The 24,341-nt window shown below is 42.4% G+C and overlaps 1 protein-coding gene across 4 annotated transcripts in view; it reads left to right on the forward strand.

The window, feature by feature from the left end:
• The window catches only part of ACVR1 (activin A receptor type 1), a 141,002-nt gene that overhangs the window by 34,360 nt on the left and 82,301 nt on the right, over positions 1–24,341 (forward strand). For 3 of the 4 annotated variants that reach the window (XM_050751748.1, XM_050751750.1, XM_050751751.1), the window contains one exon: positions 23,497–23,671. The gene's annotated coding sequence lies outside the window, so the exon portion shown is untranslated. Of the gene's footprint in view, positions 1–22,502; positions 23,787–24,341 lie in introns of those variants that run through there. The other variant, XM_050751749.1, reaches the window with a different exon arrangement.

Raw genomic sequence — 24,341 nt, forward strand, 5'->3', positions numbered from 1 at the left:
TCTTGTCTTAGCCTGCCTAATAGCTGGCTCTACAAGTGTGTGCCACTGCTCCCAGCTCTGGGTGGATCTTTAACCGTGAGTTTAAGTCAGTCCTGACAATTTTGGTTCATTTTATTGTCCCTGAGAAGCAGCTAGGTAAATGCGGTCGTTAAAATACATGTCTAAGCAGTCTTAGTGGCCTTCTTGGGCTTCCTTTTGCTCCTCCCAAGTTAGAAGTCAGGGCAAGTCCTTCCCCCTGCTTCATCCTATCCCCTTATAACTTCACATAAAATAATGACTATAAAGATTTGAAATCCCTATGATTGTGTTGAAGGAGAAGGGTTGAGAGTGAGTGGGTCTTATTTTCCTCCCTACCTTCCTTGTCAGTTTTGAGCCTGTGTATTCTATAGTTTTTTTTTTTTCTTCTCAGTATCAAACTGAAATCTTATTTATATCTTTTTCAACTTTAATATCCCCACTTTTTGGTCTTTGGAGATTAGAAGCCAAGTATGGACAAGAGGAGAGTGGCCAGGGCATTGAGTAAGCATGTATGTACATTTCGTAATTTTTGCCATACCTGGTGGGTTGTGCTGAATTTCTTGGGCAAAAGGCCTGAAGTTCTGTTACCACCAGGGGAACAGGAATTATGGTTGCCATCAGGATCACAGCCAGGAGTCTATTTATAGTCTGCAGTGAGTGGCTGTGAGCCCACCATGGTTCTGAATATGCCTCCTGCCTTAAAGTTCCCAGTGTTCTTGAAGCGGACCCTGCCCTGGCTGGCCAGACAGTAGTTAATGATAAAGTGGACGGCTGCAGGATGTGGCGCGTGATGGCCTTGGCGGCTCACAGCCTGCAGGTGCTTGTGCTTTGGCTGACCTGAACCCAGCCAGAGAGCAGGTGCTCCCTGCCCCCATGCTGGCTTCCTGGCCTTTCTCTGAGCTGGCTTCACTGACATGGAGCTGATGGACCACTCGCTAACCAGAGTCCACTTTCTTTATTCCACATATGCCATGTCAGGTTAAGATTTATAACAGGTCATGAATTTAGCTTCCTCCTCTCTCTGAGTTCAGGTCGAATATCTAGATTTGCCTTGCAAAAAGGGCCAAGATCAGCTGACACTTTGCACCTTTTAGCTCACATTAAGGTATACGGACTGGAAGGAAAAGGTGAAAAAATAAGTTCTCACAAGAAATAACCAAGAATGGAAAACTTTTTTCTTGCGTTCATAGCAATGTATGATATGCGTATTTATGTTGATTCTTGGATGCTCTAATGGTGGAGTGATAGTTTATGCGTTCAGTTCCTTTTGCAGGTGATGGAAAACTACGACCCAGACGAGCCTTAGTAAGATGAACATGGAATGGCTGCCATTTTATGGAGTCCAGGGTAAAACAGGTTTTAGATCTGGGTTGACTCAGGGCTCAAGCAGTGTCCCTAGAGCCCTGTGATTTCCCCTCCAGTTTCTCCTTTGTCAGTTCCATTCTCAGCAGGTTCTCCTTTCATGGTAGCAAAATGGCTCTGGCATATCCTACATTCAAGTATAATGAGAAAATCACACCTTCTTTTCTAGTAGTTCCTGTAAAATCCCAAGAGTCACTCTGGGTGGGTTCAGGCCATGTCACACCCTGCAATCCAGTGCAGTGTGATGATTTCCAACCACACCTCAGCACACAGAATACGAGGGGGTGTATCCCAGACCCAGTTCAGGAGTTGTTGCTGGGAAAGAGGGGGAGGAACTGAGGAAGCATAGAGTTTCTACAGAATGATTCCATGAAGCACATATTGGGGACTTTCGTTCTCATAAAAGAGCACTGTTCTTGGGACCTCATACAGTGTTGCTTGGTTCTCAAAAAGTACTAAGTTCTTGTGTGGTTTCTGGGTAAGTCTGGCATCCCCCAGAAGCAGGGAGCCAGTGATTTTGCTGATGCCCTTGGGATGTTCACTGCAGGGTACCAGATTACAGTAGGTTGTAATGGATGCCATGCCCAGGTAGTTGTGTGGTATGACATTAGATCAATTAGCTTTCCCTGTACACCATTACATTAAAGAGTGTCGCTGGACAGCTTTTCTCAACATATGTTTTGTTTGTCTCTGAAAACACGTGTTCCATTTCTCTCTGACCATTCAGATTCATTTTGATGACTGTCTTGTCAGCTTGGGGCTGGGGAGAGGGGAGGACAGGCTTCGTTCTGGCAGTGCTTCAGGCTTGGAGCAGCATCCTGCAGCCAGCACCATAAGCTGTATAATTTGTCCATGGAGGCCTATGCATTATAGAAATGAAAATTCCTTCTCTGACAGCATTCATTGCTTAGCACGCAGCAATTTGGCTGTCAGAAACAGCTGGCCCTGCAGGGTGGGACAATAGAAAGGCGAGACCCGAGAGAGGCCAGTGCTTACTCAAGTCTCCCACTGTGAGAGGATCAGGTTACTGAGACTGTCATTAACAACAGACTGCAAGGGGCTCTGGGCACAGCTTCCAGTGAGCAGGAGCCTGTGGCTCAGACAGTTAGTGATTTTCCCCTGTTTTGCTGAATGGAACAAAAATAAATAAATTAAAAATAAACCATTAACCTTTGCTGACACTCAGTTGTTCAGTTCTGATTGTGTCTTCTACTGGGTGATGAGCATTTCTGGGGAAGTAAATCCCTTCTAACCTAAGTATAGTTATTGGTGCATTGCAGAAAACTCAGAAGGGAGTGGGGCTGAGGGGCAGGATGGATTGCTTGACATCTGCATGTTAGAGGGCTGTAATTTTTGGTTCTACTTACCTAGAAACAATGCTGAAAGGACCAGTATTGGAGACCTTATGAGGCAGGTTTAAACATGAAGTAGAAATGGGGTTGTGCATTCGCCCCAGATGTACATACTTGGAAGAGCCATGCAGCAAGCGGAGGAGAGGAACAGAGGAGCTGTGTGGCTTGACCCTCCTCGGAATCTGCAGTGTGGCTGGCTCTGTGTGCTTCCTGTATTGATTCCATGACTCACAGAGCATGAGCTAAGCAGAAAGCATACTTAAACTACAGAGGAGACAGCTGTCTGTTACAGGAGGACATATTTTCTGGGTTTAATGGCGCCACATTTTTCCTAATAGTTTGTACACTAGAAATGTACTTACTAGTAATGTCTGCTAAAGGGTCTTTATTATTTTTTCCTTTTTGAAAAAAAAAAGACATTCTTTAAAAAATCACCTTCTAAACATTATTCTTGACTTATTTCACAACAGGACTTCCCATGTAGGAAAACAGTACCAACATTTTGTTTTTCTTTTTGTACAATAAGTAGCTTTTCACTGTGGGTTGTTTTTTTTTCCCCACCTCTTGATAGCAAGGGTCTATCGGAAGTTTAAAGCAATGCAGCGGGAAGTACCTTGCCTTTTTGAAGCGAATAGCGTTTCAGAGATATTGGGCGGCTCAAGGTTAGTTCGCCTGTTGGAATTCGTTTGTTGTTCAGTGTGGCTGGAACTGTACTTTCTCCTGCTCTCCCTCTAAATCTGTTTCGCTTTTACATGATAGAGGCTGAAGTTCCCAGATGTTGTTTGGATTAAAGAGTGTGTGTGGGGAGGGGGGAAAAAAAAAGCTTTCTTGATGATAATAACAGAGTCAGACTGGCTGGTTCTGTACTGACAGGAAAATGGAGAGATAAAAACTCCATTAATGGTGTGTGCATTGCCTAAGTAGCCAATAAAACAATGCTGTCCTCACTGGAAGCCGGTCCCAGACTGGCAACGCTTCGTGCCAACTGTAGGAGACAACAGCTGCAAAGAGGGGCAGAGAATTCGAGTCAAGAGTCCACGTTCAATGACTGGCTTGGGGGGCAGTTCTTTTGTTCTCTTCCTCCTCCTCCTCCTCCTTCTCCTCCTACTTTTGCCCATTTTCCTTGATGAGCCCCTCTTAATGCTCACTGTTCCAGAAATTGAACCACATCTGATTAAAACTTAATGGTTACTCACAGAATGAAGTTGGCTGGTAGTTTCCAAGCCTGTTTGTCTGGTTTCCTTTGAGTTTGTGACAATAGAAATTGTTATTTTGTATAAAATGTATCTAAGGGTTACAGTCCTTAAAGTTTGACAGAACAGTCACTTATCACAGATGTACTGCTCTGTTTTCCCTCAAATATCTTTAAATTTCCATGCTCGAAAATAAATTAAAAAATTAAAAAAAATTTTTTTTTTTTTTTTAAAAAGCATCTCATTTTAGAAGAAAATGGAAAATGGCAAAGCTTGCTTTAGTCAGCTTTCATTCTATGTGTACTTCCTGAACCCTTTCTCTGAGTGAAGCTCTCTTCTGTGACGCTGGGCCAGGTAAGGCTATGTGCAGAGGAGACCTGACTTTGGGAACTTACTGTCTCTTGGTCAGGTAAATCCTTTGATCTCCAAAGGGAAAGAAAGACATGCTGTTTGCATGGTTTAGAAAAGCATCCCTGTAAATTCAAAAGAGAGATGAGCTGATTACCTAGCCCTGCCTCTGTTACACGTGAGTGTAAAATTTAAATTACTTTGACTTTTATTCATAATATACATGGGGAAGGGAAAATATATTTGAGTGTTTATCTTTGTGCCACATCCTGTGCTACGAACTTTATATATATTAGGAAGTTGGTATCTGTAGCCTCATTTTACAGGCGAAAGAAACGTAAATCTTAAGGAGCTCATTTACTCAAGGCTGCAAAGTCTGTTCTTCCTGTTCATAGGTGCAGATGTAATGAAGGACATGATATGAACCAATTCATCTGGTATTTATTGCATGTAATTACAGTAGGCATCCAGAAGAGGAGATGGAGTGTTCTTTATCTAGTCCCTTCAGAATGCTGGTGTCATGGGGGAAGGGCACACACTACTTTTAAATTCTGGAAGCCTTATAAATCCTGGAAGGCTTCATAAAGGAGGAGAGACATTCATTTATCTTGCAGCACACCCCCTTGAGTGTGCTTATTGTGTCAGGCACCCTGGTAGGGACTGGGGACTCAGTGCTAAAGACGACAAAGTCCTTCTGTTGTCAGAAGGTGGTGGTGATTTCCTGGTGGGCAAAGCCATGGGAGGGGAGAACAAGGGTGGGTATCCAAGTACGCTGGAGGAGATGAATCTTGAGAAAAGTACCTGGCGAAGAGCTCAGCTGGGAGTGACGCTTGTCCAGGTTTCCTTCCTGAAATGGAGGACTTTGTGCGCAGATATAAGGTGGTGGATAAAATGTGTAGGAAGGAGCAATAAGGAATGCTTTTAGGTACAACCTGTGTTTCCTTTTTGGAAACCCCATGTGAATTATGAGCTGTCTCAAGGTTCCTGACTGCGGACCTCTCACCCTCAGGCCACACCAAGTGGCCAGTGGCCACAGTATCTCAAGCCTGGTTTCTTCTCTCATCACTAAAGATGGCAAAGTAAGGTCATGGGCAAACCTTGTTCTTACAGAAAAGCCTTTATGTTAGGCATTTCCAAAAAAGTATTTGCCTCTTCTGACACAGTTTTAATTTACACGGCAAAGTAGGGAGCCTGCTCTGAGGAAATACGACTCCCCATGATGAATATTAGATATTGAATGGCCTTTAACATGTCATGCATGCATTACTGTGCCAGCTTGTCTTTTTCTAAATGTCAGGTCGTCACTGTTAATTTTATATGTTTAAAAGATTTGGGTGAATTCCAGGTGTAACACTTTGGTTTTCATTTTTACATTTCATAGTAGTTGAAAGGCTCCATGGTATTCTTGATAGATGCTTGTCTGCGTCCATATTGATGAAGAACAGTAGAGTATATTAAATTAAAGGTTGTTGGCTGGTTGGTTGGTGGTGACTTGCTTTCTGTTTTCTGTTCACTAGATGATGCTTGGAGGATGTAATCTTCATACTGGTTATCAATCTGAAGGTTTCCCTTTGTTCTGTCAGTAAACCTTACTGGTTAACAGATCCTTGTTTTTAACCACTGGTTTTCAGCCCTGCTGTGGGGCAGAGCTACACTGCAGTCCATTGTGAGTATTGCTAAGTAATTTATTATTCATTATTGAGGTAAAGAAATTTTGACATACATTGGAGCTGATTCAGCACAATACTCTCCCATGCGTTCCATTATGTCTTTCAGAGTGAGAAAAAAATGGAACTCAAAGGCAAGTCAAAGTACTGTATGTTTTAGTTAGTAAAATACATTATTAAGAAAAAGAAAAATTGTTAAGGAAAGGAAAGAAATGAGTATCACAGAAGTCAGCATTATGGTTATAAGAGCATCAATAATATTAATAACTTTAATGGTGCTTATATCATGTTCTGTTCTGAGTGCTTTACATATATTAACTCATTTAATTATTACGCTAATTCTGCAAGGCAGGTATAATTTTTAATCTAAACTTTTCAGATGAAGGGAATGAGGCACATTAAGTTAGCTCCTGAGGCCTGAAAGGTAGCACACACGTGGCAGGACCACAGTTCTAACTGGCTCAGTTCTGGGTTTTCACCACAGTGTAGGGGAGGAAGGGGGCATAGTGGTTGAGGACACATGGGGTGCGGTGCGGTGGGGTGTGGAGTGCTGGCAGTTTCCTAGAAAGGAAACATCAGGACCTTCACTAAAGGTTTTAGTTGCATTTTTAGTATATATGGATTGTTTTAGTCCATTTGGGCTGTTATGACAAAATTCTAGAGGCTGTGTAGCTTATAAAGACCCGATGTTTATTTTACGCAGTTCTGGAGGCTGGGAAGCCCAAGATCAAGGCACTGGCAGATTCAGTGTCTGGCGAGGGCTTCTTAGGTCATAGTTGGCATCTTCTTGCTCTGTCTTCACATGGTGGAAGGGATAAGGTAGCTCTCTGGGGTCTCTCTTATAAGGGCACTAAATCCACAGGAAAACTCATCCCAAACTCAAACCTGGACAAGCGTCACTCCCAGCTGAGCTCTTCGCCAGGTACTTTTCTCAAGATTCATCTCCTCCAGCGTACTTGGATACCCACCCTTGTTCTCCCCTCCCATGGCTTTGCCCACCAGTCATGATTTAATCACCTCCAAAAACCTCACTTTCTAATGTCATCCCATTGGTGACTAGGTTGCAACATATTAATTTGTGGATACAAACATTTAGACCATAGCATGGATTGAATATATATAGTCCTATGCTATATGTTTTTATATATATGAATATATTTGTTTATTTGATATACATCTACATGAATTCATACTGTATTTGAGAAAGGGCAGTATGAATGGCATGTGTGTGTGATATATATAGCTCCCTATTCTTGCTGTTTGATGTGTTAATACAATAAACCCCACAGTTGGGACCCATCCATCTACCTCTAGAGAAAGAGCATAATCACATATGGAAGCTTTTTTCAACCCTGGAATGCCCCTACCTCTGTGGAGCATTCACATTTATTTGCCTCTTAAAAAAATTTTACCAGGCTGGGCATGGTGGCTGATGTACAGTAATCCCAGCACTTTGGGAGGTCGAGGCAGGCAGATCACCTGAGGTCAGGAGATTGTGACCATCCTGGCTAACATGGTGAAACCCCGTCTCTACTAAAAATACAAAAAATTAGCCGGGCATGGTGGCATGCGCCTGTAATCCAAGCTACTTGGGAGGCTGAGGCAGGAGAATTGCTTGAACTCAGGAGGCGTAGGTTGCGGTGAGCCGAGATCGCGCCACTGCACTCCAGCCTGGGCGACAGGTGATTTTAAATATAATCCAAAATTATATTTAAAGGAAAATAGCTTCTAGACATGTATGTGACCTGCCCTTTGTATGTCCAAAGTATTATTGAAAAACAGTGGAAGGACACCTCATGGTTGTGTTAAACCAGTCTAAATTTGGTTAGAAGTTCTAAGAGACTCAGTTGAATTCATGTTAGTATGTGTTGTCTTAAGCCTGAGTGCACAGCAGTTCTGGCAGAACCAACAAAAATGCTGCCCATGAAACAACTAAAACTGATTTTTAAAAAAGCTGTTATCTAAGAGTTACCTCCACCAGTACTTAATGCATTCAAAATTAAAACTAACAGGAGCTAACCTTTTCCTTCCTGACAGTTTTAGAAAATAAGCCATTCTAAAACTTACAGAAGATTATCATTTCCCTCTTGGATTTAGAAAGTAAAAAAGCAAAATCAGGTAGACAGATGTTTTTGAAATGGACTAGGGTTCAGTGACCCGAAACTCAGTTGAATTTTTCTCGTAATTGTTGACAGTGTGAATGGTAAACAGACAATTGCTAACGTTTTATTTCCTTTTTATATGTGTGTTGTACTTTCATGTCCTGTCATATTGAAGCAATCCTGAAGGTATTAACTGTTTCTTACCTTGTCTCTCTCAGTGATACTCAACTCCCAGCTGCTCATTTGAGCCACCTGGAGAGTTGGGACAATGGCCATCCTCCATTTCCACCAGAGAGCACTCTTCAGGCACTTTTAATGTACAGCCAAGGGTGAGAACAACTGGGCTTATTTAGTCCTTTAACCATGGGGTTTTGGGTAATGCTTGTCTGCCCTTCCTCTTCAGTGCACAAAGCTCAAGTATATGCTGAACATCAGGGATGCAAAGATACAGGAAGCCAACCTGTGCAGTATGGAGACTAATTTGTTAACTTACTGATCTCTGGAGGAACTTTTACTTAGAGAATTCAGCTGGCTGTAGTATCACCTCTACCAGAGGAAGGATAGGGCTGACAATTTACTAGTCTCTAGCTCTTCTTGAATTGCTTTTGAAGGGTAGAAATGTGTGACAAAAGGTTTATACATGTGTGTGTCTGTACTTATATATAAAAATAGATGTTTTTAAGTCTTTTTGAACAATGAAAGTTCCTTTCATTGTTGCTCGGATAAATCGAGCACATTTTAAATGAGAATGGTGTTAAAATGGCTATGAAGAATTAATTTCACATTAGAAATTCTGGCCCAAATTCTGGGAATTTGGGTTATTGATGATAAATATAGATCATTTGTATTAATTGTCAGTTAAGTTGCTTCTTAAGAGTTGCAATATCACAAATGATCAAAAAGCTGATGTTTCAACTTGTGCTTATGTAAATTAATCACAGGTGTGGAATCTTGAGGCTTGTGATGAAAAGACTCCTAACACAGTCATATTCAGGCATGTTTTATGTTATAGAATTAATCTATAAAAAATGAATCCTGATGCAAAACTATGTGTTCTAATTAATAGTAACCCAGATCAAGAGGCTAAAATTCCATTAGTGAACTGAATGCTGAGTGACACTTGAGGAGAGTAAAGTATAGAAAATGTCCCTGTTTTGTGGTTACTCATATAAAAGGTCTTGCGTTAAAGAGTCCCGAGATTTATGTATGATAGACAAGGTCGTCTTGATAGTAGCACATAATTCTGGGAACAGACCCGCCCCCATCTTCCCACCCCACATCACCCCTACTCCAAAGTATCACTGGAATCCCAAAGAGGATTTGGCTTCAGGTAGGCTGGCTTCAGTCCTAACTCTTGACTTGCCATCATCCTTTCTCATTTTTGTCTTTCCTGTTATTTTCTTCTGATACCTCATGTGTCCTTTGGTAGAGGCCATTTCATTTTAATTATCTGCAATTTGCTAATTTAGTCTGAAGTAGGCAGTGATTTGCAGTTTCTCAGTAGTAGTTCTCATCTGACTGGGGGGTGGTGTCTGCCTGTTTTATGGATGGGACACAGGCAGAGAGTAATGTGCTTAAGATACCAGTGCCTGGGAAGTTACATGCCTAGGTTAATTCCTCAAGCTGTGTGATTCCAGAGCTTTTGCTGTTTTCACAAAAATTAACTGGGAGATAAGCTATGTCCAGGTGGTGAAGAGGCACAGCCCAGAATGTACTCGAGGTCTAAGTTGTACGGAAAAAAGGCTGTAAGACCTTTTAAACTGATTTTTAAAATAACAGTTTTATTGAGTTAGTTTTTATACCAAAAATATTCACCCTTTTATAATGTACGATTCAGTGGTTTTTAGTGCAGCCACAGAACTGTTCAACTGACACCACTATCTAATGTTAGAACATTTTCACCACCCTGACAGAGAAACTATTAGCAGGTAAGACTAATTTTAAAGCTAATATTATTGGAGTAGAAGCCAAGGATTGGGCTCTCCTGATCATCCTGTGAACAGAGTGAGGGTAGAAACCCAGTTCCTGGTCCAACCCTGCAGTGGGCACACAGTAGACACCAGTGTTGACTCTCACAGAATCCTCCAGAACAGTGAATTCTCAACTTTTGAAATTTTAACCCAGTCCCAATTTTGGTAAACTAAAAAATCTCCCTTTGCCCACTTGTTTTATGAAAACAACAGGATTTAAAATTTTCGTCTAAGCCCCTGTTTATGTTTTTTGATTTTTCTAGGGTAGATCTGCCACCCTCATTATTTTGCTTGGAGAGTCATTGGCATCTCAAGACTTCTGGGTTATTTTCATTGCAGGTTTGGTTGAACACATGACATGATTCAGTGCAGTCATGAGTTCACATGACTCACGCATTAAGCGATTTCATGGGTTAAAGTGATCCCAGCCAGCAAATGCTAATAACAGCCATTTATTATTCCTTGGATCTTCCTACTCTTTTCTTTAACATTTGTCTTTGGCCATTGCCTCCTTTCTGTTACCTTTTTCATGCTTATTAAAGTAAATTGAATAACATTATATAGCAATGTGTGTTATTTGTCTTTTCTTCCCAGTGTGATATAAACAGGCTGGGGCTGAGAAAATGGGTAGTGGGGTGGGGAAAAACCTTTAAGAAGGTAAAGGCCAGGTGTGGTGTCTCATTCTTGTAATCCTAGTGCTTTGGGAGGCCAAGGTGGGAGAATTGTTTGAGACCAGGAATTCAAGGTTTCAGTGAGTTATGTTTCTGCCACTCTACTCCAACTTGAGCAACAGAGTAAGACCCTGTTTCTAAGACAAAAAATGTAGCAAATGTAATATTGTCATGGTGAGAGGAAGAACACTTCTTTTTCCTACTTTAGCTCCCTCAGTCACCTTGACTGACAACATCTGGAAGCAGGCCAGCCAGTGAGAGCTTAGCCAAGGGAATTGTATGGGGGCATGAGTCCAAGTGACCATCTTGGGAATAATTCTCTGGGAAAAAATTACATTTTTTTTGTTTTGTTTTGGTGAAACAAAGCATCGCCCTTCTTACATTTTATTGGTAACAATTTAGTTTCCAGTAATATTACATGGTAATATTACATGGTATTTAAGTATTGTTCTCAAGTTTTGTTTTCTCTCTGTGCGTGTATATAAAATTTAGAAAAAAGATTAAGTCCTAAAATGTTAGAGTAGGGAATACTTTGTTTTCAAATGTAAGTCAGGAGGAAGCTGTGGTTGAATATATACATTTAGTTTACATGTTGTCTTTTTGTATGAAATCAAACATTGGTAGTTCTCTGTCTCTATAACTGAGGGTTTGGGGAAGTTTGTTTTGTTTTTCACTTTGAGTTAAAAGCCATGACAACACTGAAAATGGGTTCTAGTAGGTCTACCTCCTTTTTTGCCATTAGCATAATTATTTCTCTGTCATTTTTTAAATTGTTCATATTTCTCTTGGATGGTACCTCTTATGCTTTGAATCCATTATCAGGGTACACCATTTATTATCAACATTTATTAAGGGCATTTTATTTTATTTTGAGACGGAGTTTGCTCTTGTCATCTAGGCTGGAGTGCAATGGCATGATCTCGGCTCACTGCGACCTCTGCCTCCTGGGTTCAAGCAATTCTCCTGCCTCAGCCTCCCAAGTAGCTGGGATTACAGGAGCCTGCTACCACACCTGGCTAATTTTTGTATTTTTAGTACACATGGGGTTTCACCATGTTGGCCAGGGTTGTCTTAAACTCCTGACTTCAGGTGATCCACCTGCCTTGGCCTCCCAGAGTGTTGGGATTACAGGCGTAAGCCACTGCACCCAGCCTCTTGGCCTATTATTTATATGACTATCCTTGATGTTTCAGAGGTGAAAAATACTGCTTACCTTTGAGGAGTCCATGGACTCACCAGGGAAACAGTAAAATTTAAAAATTGAAATGCACTTTTAAGGGTCACAATAGTTAAGTTTGGGAACAACAGATGAGGGGGCATGTATTAATATTTCAGACAGGATGTAGACATGGGGGCTTTGGGAGGTGATGCTGGGGCTGATCCTGAAGCATAGGAGTTTGCCAGATGGAAAAAGACATTTCAGGCAGACAACTGCAAAGGCAGAAGGTGAACAAGGCCATGGTGTCCCCAGGGAGCTGTAAGATACAATTAGGATGAGGGTACTTATGAGATGATAATTCGATGATGTTGGAGATGTCTGGGGACAGATCGTGACAATCAGGAAATCTACACGAGCTAGGAGAGCCATTGATGGCTTTAAGCAGAGGAGAGGCACTAGTGTGCTTTACTCAATGAATGATTTACTACGCTGATGGCAGAGATGTAGAAGGGGTCAGCTGGAGCACTGTTGGTGGGAGAGGTCCTGGGCTGGGATGTAGGTAGCGGTGGGGTTTGTAAGGCGAATTTGGTTTCTGGCTTTGTCTACAAGATTCTTCAGTGGTTCCATTGCAGAAGATAGGGCATAAAGAAAGATTAGTAGATTTGGGATGGTGGGTGACATGGACAGGATGCCCTTTAGTCTTGGGAACCTGGATGTATTCTTTTGCGCCCTTGAGAGACTGTTCTTAATAGACCCACTGTTACTCTACTTCTGTTTGTACGTTTTCTTACTCAGTTGCCCTTCAGTTGGCAAGCAAATAATTGGTGAGCAAATTAAATTAAGGGCAAACCTCAGTCAGACACAGTGGCTCACGCCTGTAATCCCAGCACTTTGGGAGGCCGAGGCGGGTGGATCACTTGAGGTCAGGAGTTCGAGACCAGCCTGGCCAACATGGTGAAACCCCGTCTCTACTAAAAATACAAAAATTATCTGGGCATGGTGGCGGGTACCTGTAATCCCAGCTACTCACGAGGCTGAGGCACAAAAATCGCTTGACCCTGGGAGGCAGAGGTTGGAGTGAGCCAAGATTGTGCCACTGCTCTCCAGCCTGGGTGAAAGAGTGAGACTCTGTCTCAAAAAAAAAAAAAAAAAAAAGAATGAAACTCCTAAATAAAAAGTGTTATGTTATTTTTACATTTTTTCTTTAATTAGTGGGCTGGGTGCCATCTCAGTACAGAGGTACATTGGACAGCTGTCTTTTTTTTTTTTTTGAGACAGGGTTTTGCTATCACTCTGTTGTCCAGGCTGGAGTGCAGTGACATGATCTCAGCCGCTTCTGCCTCCCAGGCTCAAGCAAGCCTCCTGCCTCAGCTTACCAAGTAGCTGGGACTACAGGGACCCACCACTATGTCTACCTAATTTTTTTTTTTTTTTTTTTTTTTTTGAGACAGAGTCTTTCTCTGTTGCCCAGGCTGGAGTGCAGTGGCGCTATCTCGGCTCACTGTAAGCTCCACCTCCCAAGTTCAATTGATTCTCCTGCGTCAGTCTCCTGAGTAGCTGGGATTACAGGCATCTGCCATCATGCCCGGCTAACGTATTTTGTATTTTTGTAGAAACGGGGTTTCACCGTGTTGACTAGGCTGGTCTCGAACTCCTGACCTGAGGTGATCCGCCTGCGTGGGCCTCCCAAAATGCTGAGAATACAGGCATGAGCCACTACGCCCGGCCTTTAGTATTTTTTTTGTGGAAATGAGGTTTTGCCATGTTGCCCAGCAAATTCTTGGTCTCAAGCAATCTGCCTACCTCGGCCTCTCAAAGTGCTGGGATTACAGACGTGAGCCACTATGCCTGGCCCCCAAAAAATCTTTAATTAAAGAATACCCCTTGCCGTTAGCATAATTCTTGAGGAATCCTGGTAACAATCATGAAAGAAATATCTAACCAGAATCTTTGAGCTAGAAGGAGACTTAATGACTTGGGCCACTGCTCTCTCTCTCTCTCTCTTTTTTTTTTGTTAAGACGGAGCCTTGCTCTGTTGCCCAGGCTGGAGTGCAGTGGCGCGGTGTTGGCTCACTGCAAGCTCCGCCTCCCGGGTTCAGGCCATTCTGCCTCAGCCTCCCGAGTAGCTGGGACTACAGGCGCCCGCCACTACGCCCGGCTCATTTATTTATTTATTTTTTGTATTTTTAGGAGAGACAGGGTTTCACCGTGTTAGCCATTATGGTCTCAATCTCCTGACCTCGTGATTCGCCTGCCTCGGCCTCCCAAAGTGCTGGGATTACAGGCGTGAGCCACTGTTCCCGGCCTGCTCTCTCTTTATAGTTAGTATAAAAGGATAACAGAGAAGGGTGAGAAGGGTTAGTGACTTCTGAGTGTCATACAGCAGTGGTGCAGGGTCATGTCTAGCTCACCAGTTCAGTGTTATCTCCATCGACCTGGATGACTCCCTGCTCAATCCCATAGAGACAATAGAGCTGAGTTGAGAGACCCTAGTGCTCAAGACCACCAAGTCAGCGGCAGACCCAGAGTTGCCTAAATTCTTGACTTTAATCTTATTTTAAATTAACTCACTGTTCATAGGCCAACAAGTATTTGTTGACTAGTTAGTATAGAAGGGATACTACCCCAATTATTACACAATCAAAGATAAAAGGCTATTTTTCTCTTCAAGAAGTGTGCAGGTTAATTTTTCAGATTAACTCATTACAGGACTGGCAAATACTTATACAATTCATGGCTTGTCTGACATAATTATGGGTATGTAGTATATACACACACAAAACCAATGAGAAATGAGGCCACATAAAACATTGTTCATTTTTCTTTTCTTTTTTCCCTAACTTTATTGGATTTTGTTTTGTTTTGCTTTGCTTTTTTGCTTGTTACCTTGTTCTCTCTGCACAGTGGGCAAGCAGTTTTTAGACTAGCTTTAGAAATGCCTGTATGCTGGTGGGCAAACAATAAATGGAACCAAACAATAAAAAATAATATTGATTGTCTTTTGTTCAGTTTATTCTTGTTCAATCGTAATTAGGAAGCATGATCTGGTGAAAATTTTTCTTAGGTTGGTAATGACATAAATACTTGCAGGAAGGTATTTGGTACTTTCTGCTACTGCTTTGAATTTAAGCCTAGAGTAGAAATTTAGCCACTTAGTGATAGAGAAGTTTCTTTTTCTTTGCAAAGCTTATGAGCTTGAAATTATTCCTTCCTTCCTTCCTTCCTTCCTTCCTTCCTTCCTTCCTTCTTTCTTTTGTTTTCTTTCTTTCCCTCCCTTCCCTTCCCTTCCTTTCTTTCCTTCTTTCTTCCTTTTCTTTTCCTTCCTCCCCTCCACTCCCCTCCCTCCCCTCCCCTCCTTTCCCCTCCCTCCCCTCCCCTCCTTTCCCCTCCCTCCCCTCCCCTCCTTTCCCTTCCCTTCCCTTCCTTCTCTCTCCTTTCCTTTCCTTTCCTTTCCTTTCCTTTCCTTCCTTCCCTTCCCTTCCCTTCCCTTCCCTTCCCCTTCCCTTCCCCTTCCCCTTCCCCTTCCCCTTCCCCTTCCCCCCCTTCCCCTTCCCCTTCCCCTTCCCCTTCCCCTTCCCCTTCCCCTTCCCCTTCCCCTTCCCCTTCCCCTTCCCCTTCCCCTTCCCCTTTCCCCTTCCCCTTCCCCTTCCCCTTCCCCTTTCCCTTTCCCCTTCCCCTTCCCCTTCCCCTTCCCCTTCCCCTTCCCCTTCCCCTTCCCCTTCCCCTTCCCCTTCCCCTTCCCCTTCCCCTTCCCCTTCCCCTTCCCCTTCCCCTTCCCCTTCCCCTTCCCCTTCCCCTCCCCTCCCCTCCCCTCCCCTCCCCTCCCCTCCCCTCTCCTCTCCTTTCCTTTGTTCTTTTTTTTTTTTTTTTTTTTTTTGACAGAATCCTACTCTGTCGCCCAGGCCGGAATGCAGTGGTGTGACCATAGCCCACTGCAGCCTCCACCTCCCAGGCTCAAACAATCCTTCCCCCCCTCACCTTCACAAATAGCTGGGACTACAGGTATGTACCATCCATGCTTGGCTAAATTTTTGGAGATGAAGTCTCACAGTATTGCCCAGGCTTGTCTCGAACTCTTGGGCTTAAGCAATCCTCCTGCCTTGGCCTCCCAAAGTGTGGGGATTACAGGCATGAGCCACTGTGCCCAGCCTGTTTTTTCTACAATTTTAAACTTCATTCACGCCACAAATATTTAAATAGTCTGGCATGATGCTAGACCAGGCATTGGAGATATAGCAGCACATTGAATACACAGAGTTCCTACTTTCAAGAGGCTCCTCGTTGAAGTTTTGCTAAATACCTGTCTAGTGAAGGTAAATAGTACAGCCTAAGTGAAACAAAATGCCAGACACTCCATTAGAAAACCAGAAAATCTGGTCCTGGCCTGGTGGGTGGCAGTCTTGCGAACTCTTATAAAAGTGCCTGAGATCATGAGCTGATGAAAGCCTGTATAGTCTTATGTGTGAGTGTAATCACCAAGGATTACCACATTCCTGCCAGACAACAGTTACAACACGGATGTCTCATGGTAATGAGGAGAGCTGGAGCGCTGCTGCAATGGGGTGTACACACATGAAAGCTGAGCCAAACAGACAGAAAGGCGATCTGATTACCAGAGAAGTCTGATTCTGTTTAGGGAGTCGTGTGTTGGGGGAATGGAAGAAGTGACCGGTTCCTCCTTTCTTCCCTTCCACTTGTTCTCAATCCCTCTTCACTCAAGGTGCTCTGATTCTTCTCTGAGAACCATTTGGAGATGTATATATGGCTGTAATAAAGCTACTTGGGTTAGCCCAGGACAGCAGACTGGTTTCATGGAAGATGTTTTTTCTATGGATGGAGTAGTGGAGAGGAAGAGGGATGGTTTCAGGATGAAATTGTTTACATCACATCACCAGGCATTAGTTAGATTCTCATAAGGAGAGTACAACCTGGATCCCCCACATGCACACTTCACAATAGGGTTCGCTCCAGTGAGAATCTAATGCCACGGCTGATCTGATCTAACAGGAGGCAGAGCTCAGGCCTAATGCTCGTTTGCCAGCAACTTACCTTTTGCTGTGCGGCCAGGTTCCTAACAGCCCATGGACCAGTACCCGTCCACAGCCTGGGGGTTGGGAACCGCTGGCCTGGGGGTTGTCATGAAACTCATTTCTCACTCAGGAATTGATATGACTCCATAGAACCACCACAGACCTGTTAACTGGGTGAAGGCTGATGGGACTTGAAAAAAATGAAGGACAATTAGAAAAATAGGGAGAAAGTGTGATGGATCCATTGGATGTCTATATTGAGCTACTAGCTGCTCTGAAAGGCTTATAGAAAGGCCTTCTGTGTAATTGGTAATATCAGTTAACCGGAAAGGCTGTGTTTATTTCCTTCCTAAACTGGTTAATCAAAAATTTCAGTGGGCCTTGCATAGGGAAAGAAATCAGGATAGAAAAGGGAGAGAGCAGGAATAAAGAAGAGAGAGAGAAAGGAGTGGCTGGGTGTGGTAATCTCTCACTCCTATAATCTCAGCACTTTGAGAGACTGAGATGGGCAGATCACTTGAGGTCAGGAGTTCGAGACCAGCCTGGCCAACATGGCAAAACCCCATCTCCACCAAAAATTAGCCAGGCGTGGTGGCATATGCCTGTAATCCCAGATACTCAGGAGGTTGAGGCAGCAGAGTCACTTGAACCTGGGAGGTAGAGGTTGCAGTGAGTGGAGATTGTGCCACTGAACTCCAGCCTGGGTGAGAGAATAAGACTCCATCTCAAAAAAAAAAAAAAAAAAAAAAAAAAAGAGGAGTGAGTGATATGGGTTACTTATGAGTGAGGAGTACATGTGTGTCTGTCTTTTGTGAAATCTGATCTTCTCTGAAGTCACACCTCATATCTGGTGAGAAGCTGACTTAAGGGGGTATTCTATTTTAGTCTGTAGCCTTCCTGTTTGGTGTCTGGATTTTTTCTAAGTCATCACCAGTGGAAGAATGAGTATTGGGCTGTTAGTCTTTCATGGTCTCTCTTTTCAGGCTTCCTGTGGAGCCTTTTGTAATATTTATTTCAAAGTTGCTTCTTATTGTTATTATTATTTTTGACAGGTCTTGCTCTGTTGCCCAGGCTGGAGTGCAGTGGCGTGAACATGGCTCACTGTAGCCTCGACCTCCTGGGCTGAAGCAGTCCTCCCATCTCACCCTCCTGAGTAGCTGGGACTACAGGTGTGCACTACCATACCTGGCTAATTTTTAAATTTTTTGTAGAGATGGGGTCTCACCATGTTGCCCAGGCTGGTCTCCAACTCCTGGGCTTAAGCAGTCCTCTTATCTTGGCCTTCCAGCGTGCTGGGATTATAGGCATAAGTCACCATGCCTGGCCCTAAATTGCTATTTTGATAAGTCAAAATGGTCAAATCTCAGCAATTGCATAGGATTCAACCTAATAATTCAACCCTGGTAATCATCACTTCTCTTCTTATAGCTGCTCCTTAAATATTGAGTTCACAACATTAGCTACCATTTATTAGCATACACTGAGTGCCATGTACTTCATACATGGCGACTCTGCAAGGAAGTCATGACGCCTGTTTTGCCAGAAAAGATTACGTGGGCCAGGGCCGGGATCCAACTCAGAACCCTTTGGTTCAAGCATGGAACTTCTTTATGCTACTGTAGCCCACTGACTGCCTTTGTTGCCTCAAGTTTTCTCCTTGATTCCTTTACTTTATATTTCTGGCAGGAGTAGATGAATCTTTGGCTGGACAGATGAAAGGGATTTTGATGGATCATCAAACCACTTCACTTGAGGGTTTCGGGGTTACAGAGTGTAGGCAGATTATCTTTAGAAGTGTAGTCTGGTACTTAATTACACTCTGTAATTAAGTAATCCACAGTGGGCCCCTTTTGTCTTAGCCAAATTGTACGTTAAATTCTGGAGGAGAAAGGTAGTCTAATATTTCAGCCAAAGCATTAGGAAAACCCAACTTCACTGTATTTCCACTTTGGCCCAGTCTTCTTTCTAGGCTGTAAGGCAGACCTGAATCTTTTCCTTAAAACATCTTGGAGATTTTGTTTTTCCTCATGCTCTGCCCTCCCTCCCCAGCTTTTTTTCTTCATTCTCTAGAAGTCTAACATATGATTCCTACTCTGTCTCTCGATATACACCTGGAGAGTACAGTGTTTCTGTCACAGAATTCCTTCTCAGGATTTCTTGGGAAATATATGTTTTTCCAAATCCCTAGAAACATCACTTATGAGGTAAATGGGAAAAAGTGTTATAATTCTCCTGTGAGAATTGTATGAGTCAACACAATGACAGTAGAAAGAATCCACTGATGTCAAGTTGAAAGCAAGAACAGGAAAAGCTGACTTGCGGAGTTGAAGGATAAGATCCACCTTTTTTGGAGCCAGCGCAGGATAGGAGCACGTGGGAGAGAATGGGTCATGATTTCTTCTCGCTGTTGCCATGTTAAAAATGTGTCTTTGTGACCCAATCTGCTACTACCATTGATCTGTCATGTTTGCAAATAAAATAAGTTTATATGCATAGCATACTGTATACATATCCTACGCTTGGTATTACAAGAAATAAATTTTAGAATTAAACTGAGTCTTTAAATTGGCAACTTCAACATACGAGTCTGTGTTGTACTGTTAATTTGCTTGTAGATCTGAATGTAGGTTATTGCAGTGGTCAACAAAGTCTCTTTCTAAAGGGCCAGATAGTAAATATTTTAGGTTTTGCAAGCCATACGGACTCTGTTACAACTATCAGTTCTACCATTTCAGTGTGAAAGCAGCCATAGACTATACTTAAAATGAACAAGTGTGCCTGTTCCAATAAAACTTTTATTTACAAATCCAGACTGTAGGCTGAAGTTTGCTCGCTACTGGCATAACATCCAATAATGTTCACTGGCATTTTCCAGGATCTTAGTATTTGCTATAGGCTACAATTCTTTGTAAATACTACTATGATAGTTCCCATTTAGCAATGTTTTTGGATATCCATAATCATGAGTAAAGAATGGAAGTATTTTAAGAACAATATATTCTGGAGAAATTCCTGGATATTCGCATTTCTCATGGTCATTCACATTTTCTTATGCATAATTTGGGAATAATATAACCTCTCAATTTCATTGTTAGGATTAAGTCAGACAATGCAAGTAATGTGGTTAGCACAGTTATAGAACTAAGAACTCACTAAATGTTAGCTACTATAATTAGTAACTAGATGGGAAGTATTTGCCCTATTTCATGGAAAAGGAAACTGAAACTCAAAGGTTAAATGATTTGCAGAGGTCACATTTAATAGGTTGGAAAACTGAGTTTGGCTGCTTCCTAAGTCTATGTTCTTGCTACCATATCCTGCTTTCTGAAGTAGTTCTGGTTAATGGCAATTCCACAGCAAGATACACCATGGTTTATTTGGTTTATGGACTGGGTGAACAGACAGGGAGAGTATGGAATGGTTCTTGAAAGGGTAAGGATTTGCAATGTTTAGAAGCCACAGTTTCTAGAAGCCAAGGATATGGTTGTAACTAAAGAGCTGAGAAAACTTGTCTTGATTTTTTTTTTTTTTTCCTGTTGCTTAGCTGCTGTGTGGACTGCCAAGAGCTTGTTTGATTTTAAGTGCTTTTTATGCTTGCCTCTTACTCAGGTCCCATCATATTGCAACAACTTTTAAGAAACTATGCGTGTTCTTTTAAACTGGATTAAAGAAAACTGTACTGTAATGTTAAATGCCCAAAATTAGAGTTAGAAAATTGGATTGGATTTTCCTTCTCCTTCTTCATTGTCATCCTCCAACCCCCTGCTCAGGAATGTGCCTTTGACCCTTTAGGGTCAGACTTTTACACAGCTTGATTAGCTGCCAAGAATTGAAACTCCATTGCCAAATAAGTTGGCTAAATTTTTGGGAAAAACTCAGCTCAATGAATGGTTTTTGAAAATTTGCTAGAGTTTATTATATAGATATTTATTTCATGGCACTGATTTTTGTTTGTTTGTTTGTTTGTTTGTTTGAGACAGATTCTCCCTCTGTTCCCCAGGCTGGAGTGCAGTGGCGCTGATCTTGGCTCAGTGCAACCTCCACCTTCCAGGTCCGAGTCACTGGGATTACAGGTGCCTGCCACCATGCCCGGCTAATTTTGTATTTTTGGTAGAGACAGGGTTTCACCATGTCGGCCAGGCTGGTCTTGAACTCCTGACCTCAGGTGGTCCACCCACCTCAGCTTCCCAAAGTGCTGGGATTACAGGCATGAGCCACTGCACCTGAATAATAGCACTGATTTTAATTAGTGAGTATATCTTTTTGGGGAGTTGGTTTTTATATTTTCAGTCCCTCTTGGGGTTTTGAACACAACAGTTTTTAGCTACCTTTCAGGTGTGCCGAGCTTGCCTGTTGATATGAAAGGTATTTGTGGGGAGATGGGTGCCAAGTAGAACATTTGAAGAGTTAAGTATCCAGTTCAACACGTTATTTGCCATTTTACCAACCTGGTCTTTCTTATAGTATACCACAGTTTTGATTTCAGTCCATGGTTTGTTTGAGAGCCCAGTGAATTTTAAAACAAATGTTAAATTATATTTAACTTGGAGATTTAGTTAAACTCTTGAGCACCAAGTATATGCTAAGTATTGTGAAAGAGGGCTAAACACTGAAGAATAATATGTGATCTTTATCTAGTTTTGAATTGGTTTCGAGAAACCCAGTGCATGGCAGGGAATTAATGCCAGGTTGTTTGTCATATAGAATATAAATACCAGGGGAATTAGAAAGATCTGGGAAATATAAGAATCTTTAGAGAAGACTGGACAGAGGCAGGGGAACCCAAACACTGTCTTGAAGGATGAGAAGGAATTCCATGCAGTGAAGATGATGGGGCTGGGATGTTGGATGGGAAATTAGAAGCACCTTTATAATAAGGAAAAAAAAAAAAAAAAAAAAAAAGAGAGAGTCTCTGATTTTTAAAAAGAGAATCAGAAAAATACGTACCGGTGTTTATTTTCTGGTTTATCTAAACCTCTTCCCACCAATACAGTAACTCTCACTTAAAAGACATGGTTGACCCTAGGCAGGACAGCTGAACACTGGCCTCCTCTTAAAATGCAGTTAGTCTTTGGCAGAGGGGAAAGCAGCTTTAGTGTGACTCTGCCAAATTTCCCTGGCCCCAGCATCTTGGAAAATACCAGTATTTCAACAGTTTGTTCTGAAACTCAAGGGTTTGTGGGTGCTGCTCAGCTGATGAGTTTGTTTTTAAGGATGCCCACTTTAGAAATGCATTTTTGCTCTTTAACTTTGCTAAGTGATTGCTGAAAAAGACAAATTTCTGGTTGACCTCTCTATGGAAGATAGTTTTACATGTCTTTTTCTTACTGCGCCTATTATATGTCTAGATTTTATTTTCAAATAGATTGTGAGCCTCAATTTAATTTGAAGTGAGGAACGGTTTGATAGTATCTGTAAAACAGTTCCCCTGAATTCCAAGGTGGATGGGAAGATTTTTCCCCATAATTATTGCAGAGTGCTGCATTTGGGGCTTGTTTTCTGCTTAGATTTATTTACGTGAAGGTTTTCTTAGCAAAATGTTCCTTGAGGTTAAAAAAAAGGTGCTGTTTTCTGAAGGCAGTAAGTTTTTCAGTGTTTTGTATTAACAATTTGAATGGGAAAGTTTGGTTCTAATAAAAATTTCCTCTTCCTTTGGTTCTAATAAAAATTTCCTCTTCCTTTGGCAAATGTTGATGTTTTTCAAGTCTTCCTAAAGGAAAAGGGGGCCTGGGTGGGTTTTTGTTTTTTATTAGATATCTAGAGCTCCGCTCCTCTTCGCTTCCGCTTTGTGCTCCTTCCCCACCATTGTTTTATGAGCCTTTGAACCAGATCTGTCTATGCCAGAGATTGTTGCTTGAAAATAGACCAAAATCAGATATATTTGAATGGATATACAAGAAATTGGTTACTCTGGTACACTGGATACCTCTAGGAGAGGCCAGGGATGTTGAAACGGGAGGAAGACTTTTCATTCTATAGTTTGTACTGCTCAAACTATTTTTTTTTCTGTTTTTGAGACAGAGTTTTGCTCTTGTTGCCCAGGCTGGAGTGCAATGGCATGATCTCGGCTTACCGCAACCTACGCCTCCTAGGTTCAAGTGATTCCCCTGCCTCAGCCTCCCTACCAGCTGGGATTACAGGCATGTGCCACCACACCCGGCTAATTTTGTATTTTTAGTAGAGACAGGGTTTCACTATATTGACCAGACTGGTCTTGAACTCCTGACCTCATGATCCGCCTGCCTCAAATGCACATAATAGTTAGTACATGCAGAGTCAAAATTTTTGTTTGATTTTGTGTGTGGCAAGGGAAGGAGAGGAAAGGGCTAGAGTACATAGTGTATAGGCTTTAAAGGAACTTGATTTTGAAATGTGCCGACTGCAGATCTTACTGGTTTTTGTGTTGTTTAGAAAAATATTTAAAGACCAGTGTAGATCCATGACCTTCACACTCTTCCTATCAGTGTTTTCAAACTTTTCTGTACTTGCTGCACTTGTAGATGGACTTCGTTTTATGGTACAAATTGAAAGACGTGCCAAATGTGTACTTCCTTTAGCCACCACATTCACAGCTACAGGATTTTCTTCTGCTTAGCTGGTTTTCTTTCTTCTTTCCCTCTGCAGCCTGGAGCGTTGTTAAGCGTCACACTGCCAAAGTGAAAGCTGCTGGAGAACTCATAATCCCAGGAACGCCTCTTCTACTCCCCGAGTACCCCAGTGACCAGAGTGAGAGAAACCCTGAACGAGGGCACGCAGCTTGAAGGACTTTGGGCAGATGTGACCAGGAGCCTGCGTTAAGGTAGCTGAGTCAGCTTTACCCGGAGCTCTCAGAGCCGCGTTGCCAGAACCAGCAGTGCAGCCACTTCAACAAATCACTTCTTTTAATACTCTTTGGCAGAGATCAAATCTACAGGGTAAATTCTTTGCCACAAATGATTATTTTGTTTTTTTATATGAATCCAACATAAGAAAGTTAGGACCAGCCTAATAGTTCTTAGTTCTGACGTTGCTTTCATAGTAGGCTTTGTTGGGTGGATCTGCACAGCTATTCTTTAAATTTGGCCAAGTTTTTCAGATAAATACTGCCAATGTTTCCCTACCTATAAAATGCCCCTGCCATCCTTTTCACCTTACAGGGCCACTACATTAAGTTTTTCTTTTCTTTTTTTGTTTTTTTGTTTTGTTTTGTTTTGTTTTGTTTGAGACGGAGTCTGGCTGTGTCGCCCGGGCTGGAGTGTAGTGGCGCGATCTCGGCTCACTGCAAGCTCCGCCTCCCGGGTTTACGCCATTCTCCTGCCTCAGCCTCCCGAGTAGCTGGGACTACAGGCGCCCACCACCTCGCCCGGCTAGTTTTTTGTATTTTTAGTAGAGACGGGGTTTCGCCGTGTTAGCCAGGATGGTCTTGATCTCCTGACCTCGAGATCCACCCGTCTCGGCCTCCCAAAGTGCTGGGATTACAGGCTTGAGCC

Source organism: Macaca thibetana, chromosome 12 (assembly GCF_024542745.1).
Source record: "Macaca thibetana thibetana isolate TM-01 chromosome 12, ASM2454274v1, whole genome shotgun sequence".
NCBI lineage: Eukaryota > Metazoa > Chordata > Mammalia > Primates > Cercopithecidae > Macaca > Macaca thibetana.